General features: G+C 37.7%; 1 pseudogene; it reads left to right on the top strand.

The window, feature by feature from the left end:
• Positions 1–9,983: 9,983 nt before the first annotated feature.
• LOC118983628 (high mobility group protein B1-like) lies at positions 9,984–13,167 on the top strand (annotated as a pseudogene).
• Positions 13,168–22,514: the final 9,347 nt, after the last annotated feature.

The raw sequence follows: 22,514 nt of genomic DNA, 5'->3' as shown, positions 1-22,514 counted from the left end.
AAAAATAAAACAATAAACCCATTACATATTAAATGACATTTCTTGAAAAATAATCATATTTTCTAAAATAATAAAAACAGTTACAAGAGTAGTATTACTTTAAATTTTAACAAATGTATTTAATGTCTATGCTTAATAGAAAACAACCCGAGTCTCATTTTTTAAAAGATTTTATTTATTTATCTTTAGAGGGGAAGGGAAGGCGAGAGGGAGAGAAACATCAATGTATGGTTGCCTCTGGTGTGTCCCCTGCTGGGAACTGGCCTGCAACCCAGGCATGTGCCCTGACTGGAAATTGAAACGCAATTGTCTGGTTCACAGGCCCATGCTCAATCCACTGAGCTACACCAGCCAGGACTCCAAGTCTCATATTTGTTTTTCTATTCAGTTTATTGTGATATGCTGTTTTTGTTGAAATATAAGAACATCAGGCTTTACAAATACATGTGGTTAGAAGAAAGAGGTACATTCTCAGAGCCTGTTCATATAGTTTTGGATATTCATTTTTTGTTTTATATCAAAACTGGACAGGTCATAGTTTTTTAAAGGTTCATTGCAATGTGGAATCTAAACCTGTATCAATGAACTTTTTGCATATGGATAAATTACAGTTCATTAATCTATCTTGAAAGTTGAAAAGATTTTTAATAATAAAAACACATTAATTAGTTCATTGTGTGCATATATTAAAATTTGTTTATCCATTTACCTGTTTAGAGACATTTGATTGTTTCCTCCTTCCTTCCTTCCTCCCACCCTCCCTCCCTCCCTCCCTCCCTCTCTCTCTCTCTCTCTCTTTCTTTCTTTCTTTTGCTATTAAGAATAAGCGTATGAATTTTTTTTGGACATATGTTTTTATTACTCCTGAGTAAATTACTAGTTGGCAATGGCTGGGTCATAGAGTAGAGAAGTAGTTCTCAACTGAATATGATTTTGGCAATGCCTGGGGACATTTTTTGGAAATATCTGGGGAGGTGCTTTTGTTATCTAGTGGGTAAAGGTCAAGAATACTGGTAAACATCCTATAATGCACAAGACAGTCTTCATAGCAAGAAGCTTCTGGCCAAAATGTCAGTAGTTTTGAGGTTGAGAACAGTTGCATTAGATGTATGTGTAAAATTTAAAACAACTTCTAAACTGTTTTCTGGAACTGTATGGTTTTGCATTGCTCAGAGCAATGTGTGAGTGTACCAGTTGCTCTTCATCCCTGTCAGTTCTTGGTATTTACTGTCTTCCTTCTATTTACTTTGATTTAATTTGCTCTTTCTTTACATTCTGAAGATGTGAGTGTTAAGTCTTTTCTTTTTTATTAATATCATCATTTAAAGCTATAAATTTCCCTCTCGGCACTGCATTAGTTGCATCCTACAAATTTTTACATGTTTAAATTGTCTCAATTTGAAATATTTTAAAATTTCTTTTGAGGATCTTATTTGACCCATGGGTTACTTAGAAGTATATTGTTTCATTTACAGATTTTGCTCTTTTCTTCATATTTTATTCTACAATAGAAAAGATTTGCTGAGAAATTGGATGTCAGGCATGAGAGAAAGAGGTAATTAAAGTTGATTCTAAGAGTTTTGGCTTGAGCTCCTAGGTGAATGGTTGTGGGACATACTGTGATGGGGAATGCTTAAGTGGTAGCATGTTTAACATGGGAAATCACAAAGTCAGTTTGGGACATTTAAGTCACTTTTTTTAATGTGTACCATGAAAGTCAGGGAATGACCCTTTGGTATCCTAAAAGTAATTTATTCTTTTGGTCACTTTTGTGCTACAGTATACTTATGAAGTGGAAAAATAAGAGTTCAAATAAAAAAGTGCTCATCGAGGATAACACCATTAGAAGAGAATTTATCATGTGGTTCTCAATTTCTGTTTGATTATGAGTGCAAGATTTTGACATTTAAAAAATTAGTAATGTAATTCATAGTCCAGTTAAGTGTCATAATTTTCCTTGCAGAGGAAATAAAGTGTATGTGGCATGTGCAGTCAGTTACACCAAAGACAGTGATAAAACCTAACAAGCAGCTACTGCATAGCTGTGTTACTGGAAGAGCACCGGAAAAATAGTAGCCAAAACAGAAACACTGGAAATAGTCATAGAAGTGGGTAGTTCTATATTTCTGGGATATGATTATGTTTACATGGAAAAATCTAACAGTTTATGTCATAGTTCACTCAATTGTCTATTAGAACTTCCGTGAGATAAGATGGCAAACTTCAAGATGTCATCTTTTGAGAGTGAGTACAAGCCCAATCGTATATTTTAGAAATTCAATTAATTTATTAATTGAATTTTTACCATGGTGAAAATCTCCTTTGCTCCCATTTCATGCATAAATCCAGTTTCCCTCCTATTCTGTTCACCAGAAACCACATTTTTTGGTGTCTTTATAGAGTTTCATTATGCACATACAAACAAATATTAATATATTTATTTTATTTCCTTTTTATACAATAGAAGTAAATAATGCATAATGTTTCATACCTTGCTTTCTCACTTAAAAATATATCCTGAATTATTTTTCTATCTGCATGCTAGTCCCTTATATAGATGAACCATGTTCCATCATTTATGTAACCAATTTTCTATTGATGGACATTTAGATTTGTAAAAATACTTTGCTGTTAAAATTGAATAGGCTGTGCATGTATCATTTATCTGGAAGATAAATTCCAATAGGTATAACTGATATACCAAGCAATATTTGCAAGTTGTTAGATATTACTAAGTTGTCATTCATTGGAAATCCAAGATGTTTCAAATATCTTTATTCAAAATCTTATTTCTAAAGTATTCATTTCTTAAGTTCTGTATAATAATCTACTTGCTGCAAGAACTTTTTTTTGGACCAGAGAAATGAAGAAGAGAAATATTTTTTGAGACTAATCTCATATGCAACTTAAAATTTTTTATGAACAAAAAAGGCTATGAATGGAAAAAATAATTTAAGGTTGTACATCTATGTGTTATTCTTGGTTATTTATGTAGATAAATCCTCACCACCATTTTGCTTCCTTCAGATATTAAAAACTAAGTCTGAGAGGGTTAAATATCCTGGCCGAGTTTGTGCTAATAATCATTTGACAAAATCCAGAAGTTTTTTCTCCCTCTTAAGAAAGACATGTCTACAACTGGGAGATTCTATTTATTTTTTATTGCAACTAAACTTCATATACCCTTTGATGATAAATTCATCTCATCCATAACTCTTGTGCTAGTAGAATTGCTAGGGCATTTATGCTGACCACTGAATTCTGAGTCACCCCAAACTTGGTTAAACTATGAAACTCACTGTCAGAAGATGGCACTGAGTTAAATTTTCTAGAATATATTTTTTCATAGTTCTGTGGAATATCTTATCTAATAATAGCATTTTTAGCTATACAGTTTATGATAAAACAATCAGATCTTTTGCTTAAGGATATAAACTAATTGCTTGCAGAAGTCAATCCAGAGAAAGAATATATGTTCTGACTAGAGTCCAGTGACTAAGGAGTCTTAATTCAGGTAGGCCAGTGATTTCCAGTTGATGCGAGGCAAAATATTTAACCATGACTGTTTATGCATGCTATTTGTAAAATGGCGGTCATTGATAACAATCAGTAACCATATACTTGGCATAAAATTAGTCATGATTTCTGATGCAACATGAAAAGTGAACTTGGTAAGAGAACAGACAGACCTGGGTTTGAGCCTTCTGTTAAAGACCTTCTGTTCTTCACTGGGTGTGTGCCTTTTGAGAACTTCAGTAGGTCTTTAAAGCTTTGTTTGCTTTATCTTAAAAATAATATCAGCACTACCTCCCTTATAAGATTGTCATAAAAATTAAGTGAAATCACATGAATATAATGGTTAGCACCTAGGTGAAGACAACTGGACATAATGAGTACTCATTAATGGTAACTGCTATTATTATTTCATGTTACTGCTCATTCCTATCCTGATATTTCTTTAGTGCTGGTGGTTGGGGCAGATTTCTGTACTGGGTGAACCAGCTTTGTATGTTTAATATGGCTTTATGGTCAACTAGATCAAAGTACAGAAGTAAAGCTCTACCTGACCTTGTTGGCGATTAGCTTTCGCGTATTCGTGCGTTAGATTTGATTATCTTTATCATTGTCTTAGCTTGTGTTACCAGCATATCCTAAAATTATCCCAATCTTTTAATATCCTGTCACAACCATTTATCTTTTTAACCTTTGATGGAATTGTAGAAAGGTTGCCTGCTCTTGAATACATCTATCTGAAGTAATATGAAATGACCAGTATTTAGGTTTAATATTTGTAACACAGTCATTTAAATGCCATTGGCTTTGATTCATCCTTGTCACTAGATAGCACCATAATAGAACACATTTTTTATAGTTATCTTTTACTATCTAGGAAGACATGCCATAGAAAGAGGAACTAAAGCACAGTTTTCATATGTGAAACTGAAGTTGGGAGGGTTAGGAAGAAGGATGTTTTACAAGTAGAAGAATTTAGTCTTTGAGTATTATGTGGTTTGAGTTCCTCCAAAAGCACATGCTGAGACAAGGAATGTATATGTGCATGATTATATGAGAGGTGATCTTGCGGATTGGAATGAGAGAGCGGGAAGATAGAGATTAAGAAGGAGAAAAAGTAGAATTGCAAGGGTGATGTTTCAAACTGTCACTGTGCGCAACAGGGCTTAATCCTACCGAAATGTCTAAAAAGCACACAGAGTGCCTCCCAGATTTGTTTGCATAAGAGTTAGGAAGCAGGAATGTTTATCCATTAGCTTTTGTTCAGTGGCCAAGATTGTCCCCTTTCTTTCCCTGCACATGTGGAGGGGCCTGGAAAAGTCCTGCAAGTCCAAGACGGCAGTGGGGCAGAAAGTAGAGGCTCAGTGTAGGCTACAGGTGGAATGCTATCCACTGAAGCAGATCTAAGCCTGCATTGTATAAGCTGTTCCAACCTAGCTAAAATCAGATGTAAATCTAGGTGGATGTGACTCAGGGCACCAGGTGTGTCTGCTGTAGCTCCTTAATAGATCATGTACTCTGTAAATTCTTCCATTTGAAATACACAAAGAATCCCAATGAACCACCTGCAACGCCATACCCTCAGGGACTACCCAATCGGTATTCTGGTAACTGTGTAGTACATAAAAATATAAATGGTTACTTTATGGAATTTATAGGGAGATTTCTTGCCCTTTATAGCCTAGTATCAAAGGTCCAAATCTTGCCCTTTATATCCCAGTATGGAAGGATTCCCAGATCTTTTTATCTTTGATTAGTAGGACATAGGAGCAGGAGGTGTTTATTGTTATAGGGAATAAATGGATTGGGTAGTATGTACAGAGGGAATTGTATTGGACTGGGAGTTAAGAGAGCTGAGAAACTACCTGTGATGTTGGATAAATGATTTAGGTCACCCTAAATTAACTTTTGAGACTTAAATGTCTTTATTGTAATAGGAATATATGGCTGAATCCAATCACTTTAAGGTTTGTTTTAGTCCTAAGAGATCATGAAAATTATTCATGTAACCTTGGTTGGTGCATCTCAGTGGATTGAGTGCCAGTTTGCGAACTGAAAGGTCTCTGGTTCAATTCTCCATCAGGGCACAACCAGTCGATGTGCATCAATGTTTCTCTCCCTCTGTCTCCTTCCCTTCCCTCTTTCTAAAAATAAATAAATAAAATCTTAAAAATTATACATGTAGAAAAACAGTTGACTTTCACAAATGAGCATATTTTACTTTTATGTATATGTGTGTTTATATGTTGATATTATGAGCTTTTTTCACATTGGAATTGATTATCCACTTGAAGATGAGGCAATTTCCTTGATCTTTAAAAATAGAAATTGCATATACAAATAACATATATGATGTTTCTGTTCTTTTTATTTAGTCATATAGAATTCTTTATTTTTAAAAACTAATTAGTTAACGAATATTTTAAAACAATTTTTAAAGGTTTTATTGATTTTTAGAGAGGGGGAAGAAGGGAGAAAGAGAGGGAGAGAAACGTTGATAGGTTACCTCTCATATGTCCCCAACCGGGGACCTGGCCTGCAATTTAGGCATGTGCCCCAACTGATATTCAAACTGGTGGAACTTTGGGTTCACAGGCTGGTACTCAACCCACTGAGCCACGTCAGCCAGGGCAATGTTTTTATGAAGGTAGGAAGAAGGATGAAATCACCATTAGAAGAAAAGTCATCATATAATTTATTGAACACACTGGACACTTTTGAGAGTGAGAAGGGGGCGTTAGTAATATTTATTCCAGGATAAAAGTCATAAATCAGAACTACCCCAGGTGAACTAGAATATAGTATGACCCTATTTAAATGTTGATTTCAACTTCCTTAGGGGTTGAGCAAATGGTAATGTAAATTAAAACCCAATTTTCTAATCTTCCCCACTGAGCCCAAGTATAAAATCTCAGTAAAATACAAAATAACAACTGGTTCAAGCCTCCAGACAACCAAGGTGCCCAAAAGTTGCAGGGCCAGCATCTCAAAGAGAAGATAAAGCATTATGTGAATCCCCCATTTACTGGTACTTCTGCTTTTGGAGCATCTGCTAATTTGCCTTGCTAGGTAGAGACACTAAAGAGAAACCAGAGGTCTGTGACTTGCAGCAATATCACTAGAATGGGAAACCCAAAATTGAACTTCAAGGCTGTTAAAGCAGCCAAGTCTTAAATGTCAAAATCCTGAAGAAATGGGAACTTCAGAGAAGTGATTCTGAATTCCCTATACAATTTCCCTTCTAGGCACTAACAAATTCCTAAGCTGTGTGAGTTGGGTGAGACTCTAGGAAATCCATAGGAAGGTAGTTTCTAAGGGGCTAAAAAGTTAATCAGAGTTTTTTGACAGTCTCACAGTGGTAAGGAAAGACAAAAATTATAATTTAGAACCTGCCAAAGAGAAGAAATACCAAAAAATTTCCAGGCTTTTAAGATAGACCCCTAAAGTGTTATGGCCAATAATAGGGATAAATCACTGATAGATTAGGCCTCACAAAGGCTTAAAAAATAGCCTCCAGTTAGTTCAGTCTCTAATTGGATCAAGGTTTCTTGCCTGGCAGGCAGAAGAAAATAAAATATTCCCTGGAGAAATATAACATCATTCATAGTCTCTATAATTATCACCCATAGTGTCAGCAATCAATCTAAAGTCACACTTCTACACCAACAAACAGAACTAAATGACAAAGCTAAGAGAAAAAAATTACAATAAAAATAGGACCCCAGGTCATACAGATATTGGGTTTAGCAGAAATATAATTTAAAAATAAATATGATTAATGTGCTAAAGAAAGGAGGTAAAAAATAGAGAGCATCACCAGATAATGAGAATCTATGAGAGTATAACCAACTAGAAGTTCTAGAGCAGAAAGAATTAAGAAATCGAAGACGAGTTTAACTACAGATTATACACAGCAGAATAGAGAATTACTGAGCTGAAAGTAGGCAAGTAGAAAACATTAAGTTTGAAGTGCAGAGAGGAATAAAAAAAATTAAGACAGGACTATAGTGCACATATAAGAGTTGGTAAAAATGTTTAATATGTGTAATTGGAGTTGTAGAAAGAAATGAGAGGGAAAATGATGCAGAATAAATATTTAAAGATACATTGGCCAAGTAATTTGCAAACTAATGAAAGATATCAAACAATTTACCTTTAAAAAGAAATATTAAAAGCTAATAGATAGTGGAATGTCTACCCATAAACTATTAAAAAAATAACCTCCAAAGAATTCTATGTATAGTGAAAATACCCTTCAAAAATGAAGGTGAAATAAAGACATTTTCATTCAGATGAAAATGAAGAGAAATTGTTGATAGAAAACTCATACTAAAATAAATATTACAGGGAGATATTCAGCAGGAAATTAATGATCTTAGATGGAATTGTAGAAATGCAGAAAGGAATGAAGAGATGAATATATGGGTAATTCTAAATAAATATTGACTCTTTAAAACAACAATAATAGGATCTAGTGGGTTTCATCTACATGCAGAATTAAAACACCTGACAATTGCACAATAAGCAGGAAGGAGTAATTGGATTTACAGAGTTGTGAGATAATTGTACTATCTGGGAAGTGGTACAATTACTAATTCAAGGCAAATTAATAAGTCCTGGATGTATGTTGCAATATCTAGGGTAGATGCTAAATGAACAAAATGTAAAAGTAACAATCTCATAAAAAGGAGAAAAATGAAATGATAAGATAATTACTTGATTAATCAAAAAGAATGCAAAAAAGGAGAAAAAAGGAGACAGGGCAAATGAAAAACAAATAGTAAAGTGGTAAATTTAAACTGAAATATATTAGTAACTATATTAAATGTAAATGGGTGAAAGATTTGAATTAAAGGCAAATATTCTTACGCTGAATTTAAAAAACAACAAAATATATACTGCTTATAAAAGAAACGTCTTAAACATAAGGAAACAGAAAAGTTGAAATTAGAAAGATGGAAAATGGTATGGCATGTAAACACTAACCAAAAGAATGGTGGTTCATCTATATCAGTAGCAGACAAAACAAACTTTGATATAAGAACAATTACTAGAGGTAAATGGGGTCATTTCACAATGATTAAAGGAACAATTCAATAAGAAGATATATCTTAAATTTTATGCACTTAATGACATAGACACAAATATATAAAAACAAAAGCAAGCAGATATAAATAAAAGTTGAAATAGACAAATCCATAATCATAACATTGAGACATTTTAACACATTTCTCTCAGGCAAGAAATGTAATAGAGATACAGAATATTTGAGAAATGTAATGAACAAACTTGCATACATTCATATGTGTGTGTCATATAGCACTGAACTCCCCAAATGAAAACATACCCATTCTTTTTCAGGTGCTCATGAAACATTTATTAAAGTAAGCTATCCTCTGAGTCATGAAGCAAGTGTTGACAAATGTCAAATTATTCTTTCCCCAGCTCATAATATCTATCGAGTCATAAGAAAACCATCAGGCAAATTCAAATTGAGGGACAATTTGTAAAATACCTGATCAGTACTTTTCTGAACAGTCAGGGTAATTAAAAACAAGAAACAGCTAAGTAATTGTTAAAGACCAGAGGACACTAAAGAAGCATAATGACTAAATGTTATGTGCTATTTTGGTTTGGATTATGAAAGGAAAATCAGACGTTACAGTGGAAAAATTGGAGAAATCAATCCTGAAGTTTAATTAATAATAATGTGCCATTGTGGGTTTGTTTCTAAGATCTAACAAATGTACCATGGTAATGTCAGATGTTAACAAAAGATGAAGTGGGTGAGAGGGCCACAGGAAAGCTTCATACTATCTTTATAACTTTTCTGTAATGTAATATAAAATTATCACACACCCCATTTATTTTTTTTTAAAGAAGAGAAAAGTTAGGTAGCTCCATACAAAAATGGGCAAAAACTTAAGAGGCACTTTAAAAAGATGATATCCAAACATCCAATACAGACAAGAAAAGTCATGAAAAGTCACCAGCTTAGTCATGACAAAAATGCAAATGAAGGATTTAGAGGAACAAATATAAAGGATACATGGACAACAACTAAGAAAGGTGGAAATAGGAGAGAGGGGGAGCATGGAGCAAGGTGGGATGGGATGGGAGTAATAGACAGAAAATTGTATTTGAAAAATAATTAAATAAATTTTAAAAAAATTACAAAAAAAAGAAAAAAAGCAAATTAAAATTGCAATGAGAGCTTCCAGCCAAGATGGAGGTGTAGGTAGATAAACTTTGCTTCTTTGCACAACCAAAAGAAGGATAAAAAACCAATTTAAAAACAAAAACAATCAGAACTGCCTGAAAATTGAGCTGTATGAAGGTCTGACAACCAAGGAGTTAAAGAAGAAACATTCATTTACATTGGTAGGAGGGAAAGGGATGGATGGCCGGGGCAGAGAGGGCGCATGGCAAGGCAGTGAACCACGTGGGCCAGGCAGCAGCCGGTGGACCACATGGTCCTACATTCATGTGCAGACAAACCGGGAAGAAGACCTGGGGATCGAGGCAGACTGTGCAACGTAAGGTTCTAGCTCAGGAAAATAAAGCCACAAAACCTTAGGCTGTAAAAATCTGTGGGTGTTGCAGGGGCAATAGAAACTAATAATCTCACAGGAGAGTCTGTTGGAGGAGTCCATGGGGTACTAGAATATACACAAGCTCACCCAACAGGAAAGCACCTGAGAGGGCACTATTTGCTTGTGGAAAGTGACGGAAGTGTTTGAAAGCTGGGTGAGAGTGGAGCAAGCCACATGGTTCCCTCACTGACCCTCCCCCACAGAAAGAACCACAACACAGTGATGTGAGTTGCCCTGTTCTGGCAAATACCTAAGTCTCTGCCCCTTACAACCTAACAGGTGTGCTGAGACAAAGAAATATGGCCCAAATTAAAGAATAGATTAAAACTTCAGAAAAAGAACTAAGTGATGAGCACAGAGCCAACCTGTCAGATGCAGAGTTTGAAACACTGGTAATCAGGATGCTCACAGAAATGGTTCAATAAAATTAAAATAAAGAAAGAAGTGAAGGTTATGAAAAGTGAAAAAAAAAAAGAGAAAAACATATAGGGAACCAACAATGAAGAAAAGGAAACCAGGACTTAAATCAATGATTTGGAGCAAAATGCAGAAATAAACATTCAGCCAGAACAGAATGAATAAAGAAGAATTTAAAAAAAAATGAGGAGAAGCTTAGGAACTTCCAAGACAACTTTAGAAGGTGAAAGATTTATACGATCTGAAGAGAAACCAGAGTATCCAAGACAACTTTAAATGTTCTGACATCCAAATCATTGGGGTTCCAGAAGGAGAGGAAGAAGGCCAAAAAATTAAAAACTTATTTGAAAAAATGATGAATGAGAATGTCACCAATCTGGCAAAGGAAATAGACATGCAAGTTGAGGAAGCTCAGAGAGTCCCAAGCAAGTTGGACCCAAGGAAGAACACCCTTAGACACATCATAATTACATTAGCCAAGATGAAAGGTAAGGAGAGAATCTTAAAAGCAGAAAGAGAAAAGGAGATAGTTACCTATCAAGGAGTTCCTATAAAACTATCAGCTGATTTCTCAAAAGAAACCTTACAGGCAAGAAGGGGCTGGAAAAAAGTATTTGAAGTAATGAAAAGCAAGGACCTACACCCAAGATTACTCTATCCAGCAAAGCTATTATTTAGAATGCAAAGGAAGATAAAGTGCTTCCTAGATAAGGTCAAGTTAAAAGAGTTCATCACCACCAAGTCCTACTTATATGAAATGTTAAAGGAACTTATCTAAGAAAAAGAAGATCAAAACTATGAACAATAAAATGACAATTCACAACTATCAACAGCTGAACCTAAAAAAACCAAAACCAAAACCAAACTAAGTGAACAATAGAACAGGATCACAGAAATGGAGATTACTTGGAGGGTTATCACTGGGGAGAGGAAGGGGGAGAATATGGGAAAAGGTACGGGCAATAAATAGTATAAATGGTAGGTACAAAATAGACAGGGGAGGTTTAGAATAGTATAGAAAATGGAGAAGCCTAAGAACTTATATGTATGACCCATGGACATGACCTAAAGTGGGGGGAATGCTTGAGGGAGGGGGTGCAGTGTAGAAGGGTACAAAGGGGAGAAATGAAAGGGACAACTATAATAGCATAATCAATAAAATATACTTAAAAATAAAATAAGTCATTAAAAAGTTCAATGAATTATTACACACTCTCCAACGTGATTACAATGGGAAAGACAGAGAATAAAAAATTGATGAGGATACCGAGTGTCTGGAACTCTTATACACTGCTGGTGGGAGTATAAATTGATCAAATCATTGTCTTGGATTTTTTCGAAGTGTTAACTAAAGCTAAAGATATACTTACCTTATCACTCAGTAATTCTGCTTTAAGTACACATGTATGTTCAAAATCATGTACAAGAATGTTCAGAGTCACTTTATTCATAATTGTCCCAATCTAAACCAACCTGAATGTCCATAGATAGATAATTTTTGACACATGCATACAATGAAATACTATATATTGATGAAAAATGAACCACTGTTACAAACACAAATATGGATGAATCTCCCAGACTTAATGTTGAAGAGACAATTTATACTTTATGATTCCGTTTACTTGAAGGTGTAGATGAAATTAATCAGTGGTGATGGAGGTCAGAAGAATAGTTATTGGTGGGAAAGGTAATGACTGTGGATGCAAGAGGGAGACTTCTGTGATGCTGATGGCATTCTAAGCCTCAGTCTCATTGGTGGTGACAGGAATGTGTTCACTTTATCAAAGTTAATTGAGCAGTGCCCTTAAGATTTGTGCATTTAACTGTATGGATATTATATATCAATAACAACATAAAGACCAGGCTGCATCTGGCTCCTGCTCTCACAGCCGTTGCAGTTTATTGAGCTCCACAGAGAGCACGGGGGCAAGTGTTAGTGGGATGGGCACTGGGTGACTCTGTGCTCCCTAAGGAAAAATAGTTAAACATGGGCAAAGGAGATCTTAAGAAGCAAAATGTCATAATATCCTTTGTGCACACTTCTTGGGAGTAGCACAAGAAGAAGCACCCAGGTTCTTCAGTCAGCTTCTCATAGTTTTCTAAGAAGCGCTCAGGAAGGTGGAAGACCATGTTTGCTAAAGAGAAAGAAAAATTTGAAGACATGGCAAAGGCAGACAAAGCCCATCATGAAAGAAAAACAAAAACTTACGTTCTCCCTAAAGGGTAAACAAAAAAATAAGTTCAAGGATCCCAATGCACCCAACAGGTCTGCTTTGGCCTATTTCTTGTTTTGTTCTCCGTATCGCACAAAAATCAAAGAGCATCTGGGCCTCCCCATTGGTGATGCTACAAAGAAGCTGAGAGAGATGTGAAGTAACACTGCAACAGATGACAAGCAGCCTAATGAAAAGGCGGCTAATAAGCTGAAAGACCAATAAGAAAAGGGTATTGCTGCATACCTGGCTAAAGGAAAGCCTGATGCTGCAAAAAAAGGAGTCATCAAGGCTGAACAAAGCCAGGAAGAGGAGGAAGATGAAGAAAATGAGGAAGATGATGAGGAGGATGATGAATAAGTTGGTTCTAGGGCAGTTTTTTCTTGTCTATAAAGCATTTAACACCCCTGTACACAACTCACTCCTTTCAAAGAAAAAAATTAAAATGTAAGGCTGTATAAGCTTGTTTTTAAAGTGTATAATGTTTGTTTGTTTTTTTGTATAGTTAACACTCTATGGAATCTATGGAATGTGCCTTTAGGTAGCCCTGTCCCGATTGTATTTTCAATAGCCACTAAGCTTGCTTGGTATAATATGGGGTTTGTAAATCAGCATGGAAATTTAAAGCACATTCTTTTAATTAATTTATTTATCTTATTGTTTTAAATATATATTTTATTGTTTATGCTATTACAGTTGTCCCATTCCCCCATCCCTACTCTTCATTTTCCTCAGGCCTGCACACCCCATCCCATCTACATTACCCCACTTTTAGTTCATGTTTATGGGTCATACAGATAAATTCTTTGGCTTCTCCATTTCCTATACTATTCTTAACCTCCCTCTGTATATTTCTACTTATTATTTATGCCACTTATTCCCTGTACCTTTCCCCCCACCCTCCGGTTCCCCTTCTCCATTGATAACCCTCCAAGTAGTCTTCATTTCTATGATTCTGTTGCTGTCCTAGTAGATTGCTTAGTTCATTTTTGTTTCTTTTTAGGTTTGGCTGCTGATAGTTGTGAGTGCGTTGTCATTTTACTTTCATATTTTTATCTTCTTTTTCTTGGATAAGTTCCTTTAACATTTCATACAATAAAGGCTTGGTGATGATGAACTCCTTCAACTTGACCTTATCTGGGAAGCATTTTATCTGCCCTTCCATTCTAAATGATAGCTTTGCTGGATAGAGTAATCTTGGGTATAGGTCCTTGCCTTTCATGACTTGGAATACTTCTTTTCATCCCCTTCTTACCTGAAAGGTCTCTTTTGCGAAAGCGGACAGCCTGATGTGAATTTTTTTGTAGGTGACTGTCTCCTTTTCTTTGCTGCTTGTAAGATTCTCTCCTTATCTTTCATCTTGGCTAATGTAATTATGATGTGTCTTGGTGTGTTCCTTCTTGGGTCCAACCTCTTTGGAACTCTGAGCTTCCTGGACTTCCTGAAAGTCTATTTCCTTTGCCAGATTGGGAAGTCCTCCTTTATTATTTAGTTGCTGGGAACCACCCTACCTGGTTTCAGGAGCTGTAACTCCCCCATGGGCAAGGCTGAGTGAGAGACCTTTGGACCATAAGCCACTAAGGAGACAAAGCTTATCTGCCTGGCAGGAGCGCCACTTCTGCTCCTTTTTTTCATAACTGGCTCCTAATGCTTGATCAGTTAGCCAATGAGGGGTAAGATTCCCCGAGGGGGGAACCACCCAAGACAGGCATGATCACGTGGAGGCTCCAGGGAAAGACTTGGGGAGCTATGGGGGAAGAGGGTGATGAGCCCTCGCCCCTCTGCTTTGATGAAGCCTGACTCCCCTGAGTCCACAAAAAGTCTCTGAAAATTCCTTGGCTATCTGCCTCTTCTGCCTGACTTAAGCCTGAAACAATGACAAAGGGCAGTGCAGCCCTGTGCTGGAAAGAGTGGGCTCCCCAGGTGATCAGGCCTGAAAAAAGACATATAAAATCCTGTGAAGCCTGCTTTGCTAAGCATGCTCTGAGTTAAATAATAAAGGCCCTAGCAGGAAATAAGTTTGTTTCCCAAAATTTTGTAGCCTCTTAACTGATAGACCCTGACTCTGGAGAAGCCCTAATAGTTCTTTGTATGCTATCTACTGTTTGATCCTTACTGCCTGAAAATGATTAATTATCTGTACCTGTATTCCTGCACAAATTAAACCAAATAAAAGCCTGTCTAGGCAAGGATCAGCATGCTCTCCCCTTGAATGAGTTGGTAGGCTGCTCCTAGGTGCTCTCCTCTTAAGGGAGTAGCCATGCTGTCCCTTTTCCTACACAGGACTCATTAGTCCATATGAATTTGTCTCATATCTCATCCATGACACTGCAGGCACTGTGGGCTGGTGTCTGAGTCAGCTGGCACCCAGAACAGGGACCTGAATATTTGGGACCTGCTTCAACCCAGAGGCTATGAGTCATCATTGTGGACAACACACCAACTTGGTTGGAACATACACATCAGCCCAGGTAAGGGCTAATGCTCCCTAGCACCTTTCAGGAATGCTGTAGGGTATGTTAGATTCCAGAGGAAAAAGGCTTTCTTCTTAGGTTGTCCTCTCCTGCGACTGCTTTGCAACTGTATTTTCTTTAACAAGATAGGAGCCTTTTTCTCTCTCCCAAGTATTTGCCACAAACTTGCAGGCACCGGTTGAGCATTTAAAAGCCGAAAGGGCACTCACCACTGGAATCCAGCTGTGACAGGATTATTTGGTATGTGGACTGGATTAGAACACTAGGTTTCTGCCAGCCACGAGTAAAAGTCCACGCAACGAGAGGCACACTGTAAAAACACTCAAAAGCCCATCCCTGTGGCACAACCCCCAACTAGGTCTAGACTTGGGAGAAAGAGCAAAGATTTTCCCTTTAATTGGCTTTAAAAACATCAAATAATTATGGGTTAATTTATAATCATCTCAGCCAATTTTTTCTCTCAAGCTGCCTCTTGTGGCCTTTTCAATTTTGCCTCTTCTCTCCGCCTGCCTGCATAAGGAAAAGCGAATAGTGAATGAGTGTTTCAACTTTGACCAGACTCCGAAGATCACTTTCCAGAAGGCACTTCCTCCCCTGGTCTCGAGAAATCAAGTGTTCCCACATGAGTCAGAACCTTGCAAGGGTGTCTGGGATCAATTCATGAGACATTCAGGGGCCTTAGAGGGACCTCCAACACCACTTAATCTAACTTCTGGTTTGTCTGGAAAGCGCAACATGAAGGTTGGTTGCCTAGTACTTAGAACCCCCCTCACAGTCTTAAACACTTGGGGGAGGACCCGAAACCCATAAGCGGGATTGGGGTACAAGAAAAGTCCACCTCCTCCCTGACTGTCTTACACCAACAGCACATTTCTGACCCACTACATTCTTTTCACTAGCAAGAAGTAGGATTTAAAGGTGCAGACGGAGTGAAAGCAAAACTGAAACTGGTTTGGTAATCACCGTGCTTGTGGCAGAAGGAATTTCAGAAAAAGTTCATTTAGTTGTTAAGGAATCTCTTTAAAGGTTTCTAAGAATCCTCAACCATGGGGAGCGGGCTCTCTAAGGAGCGAGAGCAACGTTTTAAGCTAGTTCAGCAGTTATGGGACTGCTGGATGTCTCCCTGATAAGGAATCTTTAGACTTAGTTATTTAGGAAAAAGTTGAGCAGAAGTTGATACAACACCAGGTGGCGTGGGATAAGATTCTAAGGTTAATGTCTCATTTATTCAACTAACTTTTCCACTTGTTGCTCTTCCTCTTCTCCTCTGGTATCCCTATAATTCGGATGTTGGAACATTTAAAGATGTCCTGGAGGGTCCTAAGCCTCTCCTCACTTTTCTGAATTCTTGTTTCTTCATTCATTTCTGATTGGATGTTTCTTTCTTCTTTCTGGTCCACTCTGTTGATTTGAGTCCCAGTTTCCTTCCTGTCACTGTTGGTTTCCTGTTCACTTTCCTTTATTTCACTTAGTGTAGCCTTTATTTTTTCATCTAATTTGTGACCAAAGTCAACCAATTCTGTGAGCATCCTGATGATCAGTGTTTTGAACTGTGCGTTTGATAGGTCGGCTCCCTCTTTGTCGCTTAGTTATATTTGTTCTGGAGCTTTGATTTGTTGTTTCATTTGGGCCATTTTTTTGTCTTGATGCACCTGTTCCATAGTGAGGGGCAGAGCCTTAGGTATTCACCTGGGTGGGGCAACCCACATGGCTGCATTGTGATGCTGTATGTGGGGCAGGGGTCTGAGAGGGAACAATGGCTCTTGCTCCACTCTCTGTCAGATTTAAGTCACTTCCTCTGCTTCTCAAAAGCAAATTGGGCCCTTCTGGTGCTGATTTCCAGGTGGGTGGGTTTGTGTACCTTCTAGGACCCTGTGGGTCTCTCCAACAAACTCTCCTGTGAGGCTGAGAGTTTCTCCTGGCACCACAACTCCCACAGGTGTTTTCAATCAGTGATCTGAGGTTTTTATTTCCCTGTGCTGGAACCTTGGGTTGTGTGGTCTGTCTCACTCCCCAGTTTCACTTGGTTTACCTGAGCACAAATTTGGGACCACCTGATCCACCAGCTACCTTGTGCGCCACACTCCGTTCCACAATTTGCCACTTCGCTGAGCCCGCCACCTGCCACTTTGCCATGAGCCCTTTCCTCCCTGGCTGCCAGACTCTGCCCCTCCTACTGGTGTGGATGAATATGTCTTCTTTAATTCCTTGGTTGTTGGACTTCCATACAGTTCAATTTTCTGTCCCTTCTGGTTGTTTTTTGTTTTTAAATTGTTGTTACCCTTATTTTTGTTGTGTGAGGAGACACAGTGTGTCTACCTATGCCTCCATCTTGGCCGAAGACCTCTTCCTCTATTTTGCAACCATGTTCAACCAGTTCTGTGAGTATCCTGACTACTATTGTATTGAACTGTGCATCTTATATGTTGGCTATCACTTTGTCACTTAGTTGTATCTTTTCCAGAGCTTTGGTCTGTTCTTTCATTTGGGCCATTTTTGAGGGGTCTCCATGTGCCTATTATATAGTAAGGGTCAGAGCCCTAGGTATTTGCCAGGGTGAGGTAACCAACATCGCTGGTTTGTCATGCTATATGTGGGACAGGGTTCTGAGAGGGAACAATGACAAGTTTGATGTGCTCTTGGCGGCTTCCAGTCACTTCTGCCGCTACCCACAAGCAAATTGGACCCTCTGGTGCTGATCCAGAGTGGGTGGGTTTGTGTACATTCTAGCACCCTATGGGTCTCTCCAACAAACTCTCCTGTGAGGTTGGAAGTTTCTCATGCCACTGAAACCCCCACAGGTTTTTTTCAGTCAGAGGTTTTGGGGCTTTACTTCCCCTCACTGGAGCCCTGGGTTGTGCAGTCCATCTTACTGCCCAGTTGTTCCTCTCAGTTTATCTGCATACNACCCTCTGGTGCTGATCCAGAGTGGGTGGGTTTGTGTACATTCTAGCACCCTATGGGTCTCTCCAACAAACTCTCCTGTGAGGTTGGAAGTTTCTCATGCCACTGAAACCCCCACAGGTTTTTTTCAGTCAGAGGTTTTGGGGCTTTACTTCCCCTCACTGGAACCCTGGGGTGTGCAGTCCATCTTACTGCCCAGTTGTTCCTCTCAGTTTATCTGCATACAAATGCAGGACCACCCACTCTGCCAGACACCATCTCTCTCAGTCAGACAGCTGCTGCCTTGCCGGCCTCAGTCCTTTTGCCATTGCCTTGCCATGAATCCTCTCTACCTGGCTGCCTGTTTCTGCCCCTCCTACTAGTCTGGATGAATATTTCTTCTTTAACTCCTTGGTTGTTGGACTTCCATACAGTTTGATTTTCTGTCAGTTTTTGTTTTTGTTTTTAAGTTTGTTGTTTTCCTTCTTTTGGTTGTAGGAGTAGGCACGGTGTATCTACCTATGTCTCCAACTGGGCCAGAAGTTCCTAAAGCAGGTTGTTGTTGGTGCACAGCACAAAATATTTGTACCTAAGGACAGTAGTTTTTCTTTATGTTCAGTTGTCTCTGATGCAGCTTATACAAAATAATTGTTGTTCTGGTAACTGAATACCACTTTGTAATTGCAGAGAAAAGTTACAGCAATTTTGTTGGCATAGTATTGTTGTCCTTTTTTAAAAAAGAAAAGTCAACACCATGAATCACCTGGAACTTGAATTTCAGTGTGAAAACTCTTTTAACTCTGCTTATTGTATTATTGTATGTTTATATGTATTGTTATATAGAGAGGTGCATTAACCATAGCATAATGTTTTGCTAAAGTTCTATATTGTTTAGAAATAGAAAAATCCAGCTATTATATTATATTATACTATCCTATTAGAAAAGAATCAGTTCAGTGTCAGTTCTTGCATGTGAGTGTGTATCCTTTAAAAAATCAAACAGATACATACAATGTTCATAATAGAATATATCAGAACAATACTTTGATAATGAATTAATTGGTCTTCTGTGGTTTTTGATTAATTTTAGTTACCACATGAATTGTTCCATGGAGACCAGTTACAATTATTGTACCAAGTAAGGTCAAATTAAGGCAATAGATTCTTCTGATATTCTAATATTTCAAAACACAAAGAAAAATGTTTGAATGTCTAATAATACTTTTACAGAATAGGAACCCCATGATCAAAGCAAGTTAAGGTTAATATTAGTAGAAGATTTAAGTAAGAGAAAATGAGAAGGTGAATCAATATCCCTGAGAGAAGACTGAGAAGTAGGGAGCATGACAGCATGGGGCTTAGTGCTGTGGGGCTTTTTCATTGAAAATAATAATTTAATACCAGAAAGTTACAGTTTTGAGCATTTACTTTATGTTGGACAGTATGGAAAGTTTCTCTTCCTTTCTTGTGGTGTCCAGGGCACAGTTGATAGAATCTAGTTAACTTGTTTATGTAGTATGTTTTCTGAAAATCTCTTAGTTCCATTGCTAGATGCAGAATTACCATTGACATTTTTTTCTTTTTAAATAATAGTTTCCTCCTTTCAAACAAAGAATGTATATTTAGTATAGAAAAATTGAAAAATGGAAAAGTAAAATTATAATAACAAATACATTCTAATTCTAAAGAAAATTATAGTTAACATTTTAGATTATTGAATATAGATTTTTTCTCTCCTATGGAAATGTACACGTTTTTCTTAACAAACAAAATCATGCATAGAGTTTGTATTGTCTTTTCTCTCTAAGGTAGTATCACAGATATTTCTCATGAGTGAATCTTTCTTCACCTTAGTTACTTATCATTAGCATCTAAAAATATATTTGGAGCCCTGGCTGGCATAGCTCAGTGGATTGAGCACGGGCCTGCAAACCACATGATCGAGGTTCGATTCCCAGTCAGGGCACATGCCTGGGTTGCAGGCCAGTTCCCAGCTGGGGACTCACGAGAGGCAACCATACATTGATACTTCTCTCCTTCTCTCCTTCCCTTCCCCTCTAAAGATAAATAAATAAAATCTAAAAAAACACAACTTCTTATTAAAAATAAATAAAAATATATTTGAAGAGAATTAGAAAAGTCTAACACTCAATTATGATTTTATTATCTTTTGACTTAGTTTTAAAAATTTTTTATTGATTCATTTAGTCATTAAATACTTATGATGTGCCTACTACCTGCACACCATAAGTCCACTACTGGGACTTTTTTGGGCAGGGACTGTTGTCTTACTCGCCCCATATCTAGTGCCTGGAATTGTGCCTGGTATGTGGAGGTATTCAACAGATACTGTTGGATGAATGATTATTGAGTGAACACTGTTGGTATTCTTACTAGTCCCCACCTCAAAGGGTTGAAGTTAAAACAAATAAGGGTTGAAGTTAAAAAAACAATAAGCCACTTCGCTGCCATGAATGTGTCTCTTAGGCGATTCTGGCTTGGATTCTGACGTGTGAGCTCTTGATTTGGTGGGTGCTTTCTTTTTGTTGCAAGGTCTGGGAAACAAGATATCCTGAGATCCAGACTCAACTTTGTTATGTTTTTTTACTATGGAAAGAGGCTCTTTACATGACATTTGTGTGTGTTTTTGTGTAAGTGTGTGTCTAGAAAAGTACTTGAAAGAAGTTCTTTACATACATATTTATTTTTTGAACTGCAGTGTATTTGCATTTGGTCTGCTGAGACTTCTTGAGTGACTTTCATAACCCATCTCTAAGTTCTCCTACCAGCCTCTCAGTACTTACTTGGAACACAGTGCATTCACAGCAAAGTACTTCATGTGTACAGTCAAGCTGGACCTAGGCTGAAACTGCAGTTTCTGTCTGAAATGGTAATTTCCTCTCTAAGGCTTAAGATGAAAATTATATATATATGCATATGTGAGTGTGTGTACATAAACTTAAAAATAGATTAAAAATAATTGGAACTCAGGGAAAGGTCTTTCCTACAAGAAAAATGACTTTCCTTCATGACATTTTCTTCTTGAAGGTTAAAAGTAGGAGTTGGCTGGGAATGTGTGTAGTGAGAGCAGGTAGAGGAATGAGACACAATCCCAAACTTGTTTAGATCCATTCATAGCCATAACCAATACCAAGGAAATCCTACAGCAGTGGACAAAGAGTGTATTAGGGACCCTGTCAATATTTATTCTCTCAGCCCCATTTCTGTGCCTGTAAAATATGCTTGTTAAGCTGTGACATTTATGGGCAATGGGAATGGATATAACTTGTAACTTTTCTTTGTTAACTCAGTATTATATTATCTTTTGGGGGCTAAATACAGAAAGAGGAGTGCCAGCTCTTCTAGTATGCACAAAGATTAGGGGAATGGCCTCAAATCCACTGTTACTAATATTTAAAAAATACTCCACTCCTCCCCACCAGCAGAGGGAGACTCTTTTAACCATTACTCTACTCAAATGATCATTTCAGTATCTCTAAATAATATTCACTTCCTATTACTTTTTAATTTATCCATTTTAGGTTGTTCACGGAAGACTCCTCAAAAAGATCACCAGAAAAATCTGTTGATGAAGCAAAGCTAAGTTTAGATTTACAGCAGTAGACAGAACAACTTCACACAATCTTGCTAGGTCTCAGAAAGAGAAAGTCTGTTGGGAACCATCCTGCCTGGTTTCAGAAGCTGTAACCCCCCATGGCTAAGGCTGAGTGAGAGACCTTGGGACCATAAGCCACTAAGCAGACTAAGCTTATCTTCCTGGCAGGGGCGCCACCTCTGCCCCCTTTACTTCACCTTGCTTGGCTCCAAGCCTGATCAGTTAGCCAATGATGAGTAAGATTCCTCAAGGGAGGGATGACCTAAGACAGGCATGGTCATGAAGGAGTCTCCCAGGGAAGGACTTGGGGGCTATAAAAAAAGAGGGTGATGGACCCTTGCCCCTTGACTTTGACATAGCCTGAGTTCTCCTTCTGTCTGCAAGAAGTATCCTAATCTCTTGGCTGCTTTACTTCCCCTGCCTAATTTAAGCCTGAAAGAATGCTGGAGGGTGGTGCAGTCTTGTGTTGGAAAGGGCTAGTTTCCTGAGGTGATCAGGCCTAAGAAAGAATGCATAAAATCCTATGAAACCTGCTTTGCTAAGCATGCCCTCAGTTTTCTGATAATGGTTCAAGCATAAAATGAGTTCCCCCAAAGTTTTATGGCTCTTTGGCTATCTGACCCTGACCCAGAATAAGCCCTCATAGTTCTTTGAATGTTGTCTGTTGTTTGATCATTACTGCCTGACAATGATCGATGAGCTTTACATAGACACCCTGTATTCCTGTGCAAACTAAACCCAATAAAAGCCCATTGAGGAATAGGCTCCTGGTCCTTTTCCTTTGAGAGCTTGGCCACCTTTC

Source organism: Sturnira hondurensis, unplaced genomic scaffold, assembly GCF_014824575.4.
Source record: "Sturnira hondurensis isolate 20B ecotype Veracruz unplaced genomic scaffold, ASM1482457v3 Scaffold0002840, whole genome shotgun sequence".
NCBI lineage: Eukaryota > Metazoa > Chordata > Mammalia > Chiroptera > Phyllostomidae > Sturnira > Sturnira hondurensis.
Note: the sequence above shows the minus strand (reverse complement) of the source record. Positions and strands in the feature narration are given on the sequence as shown.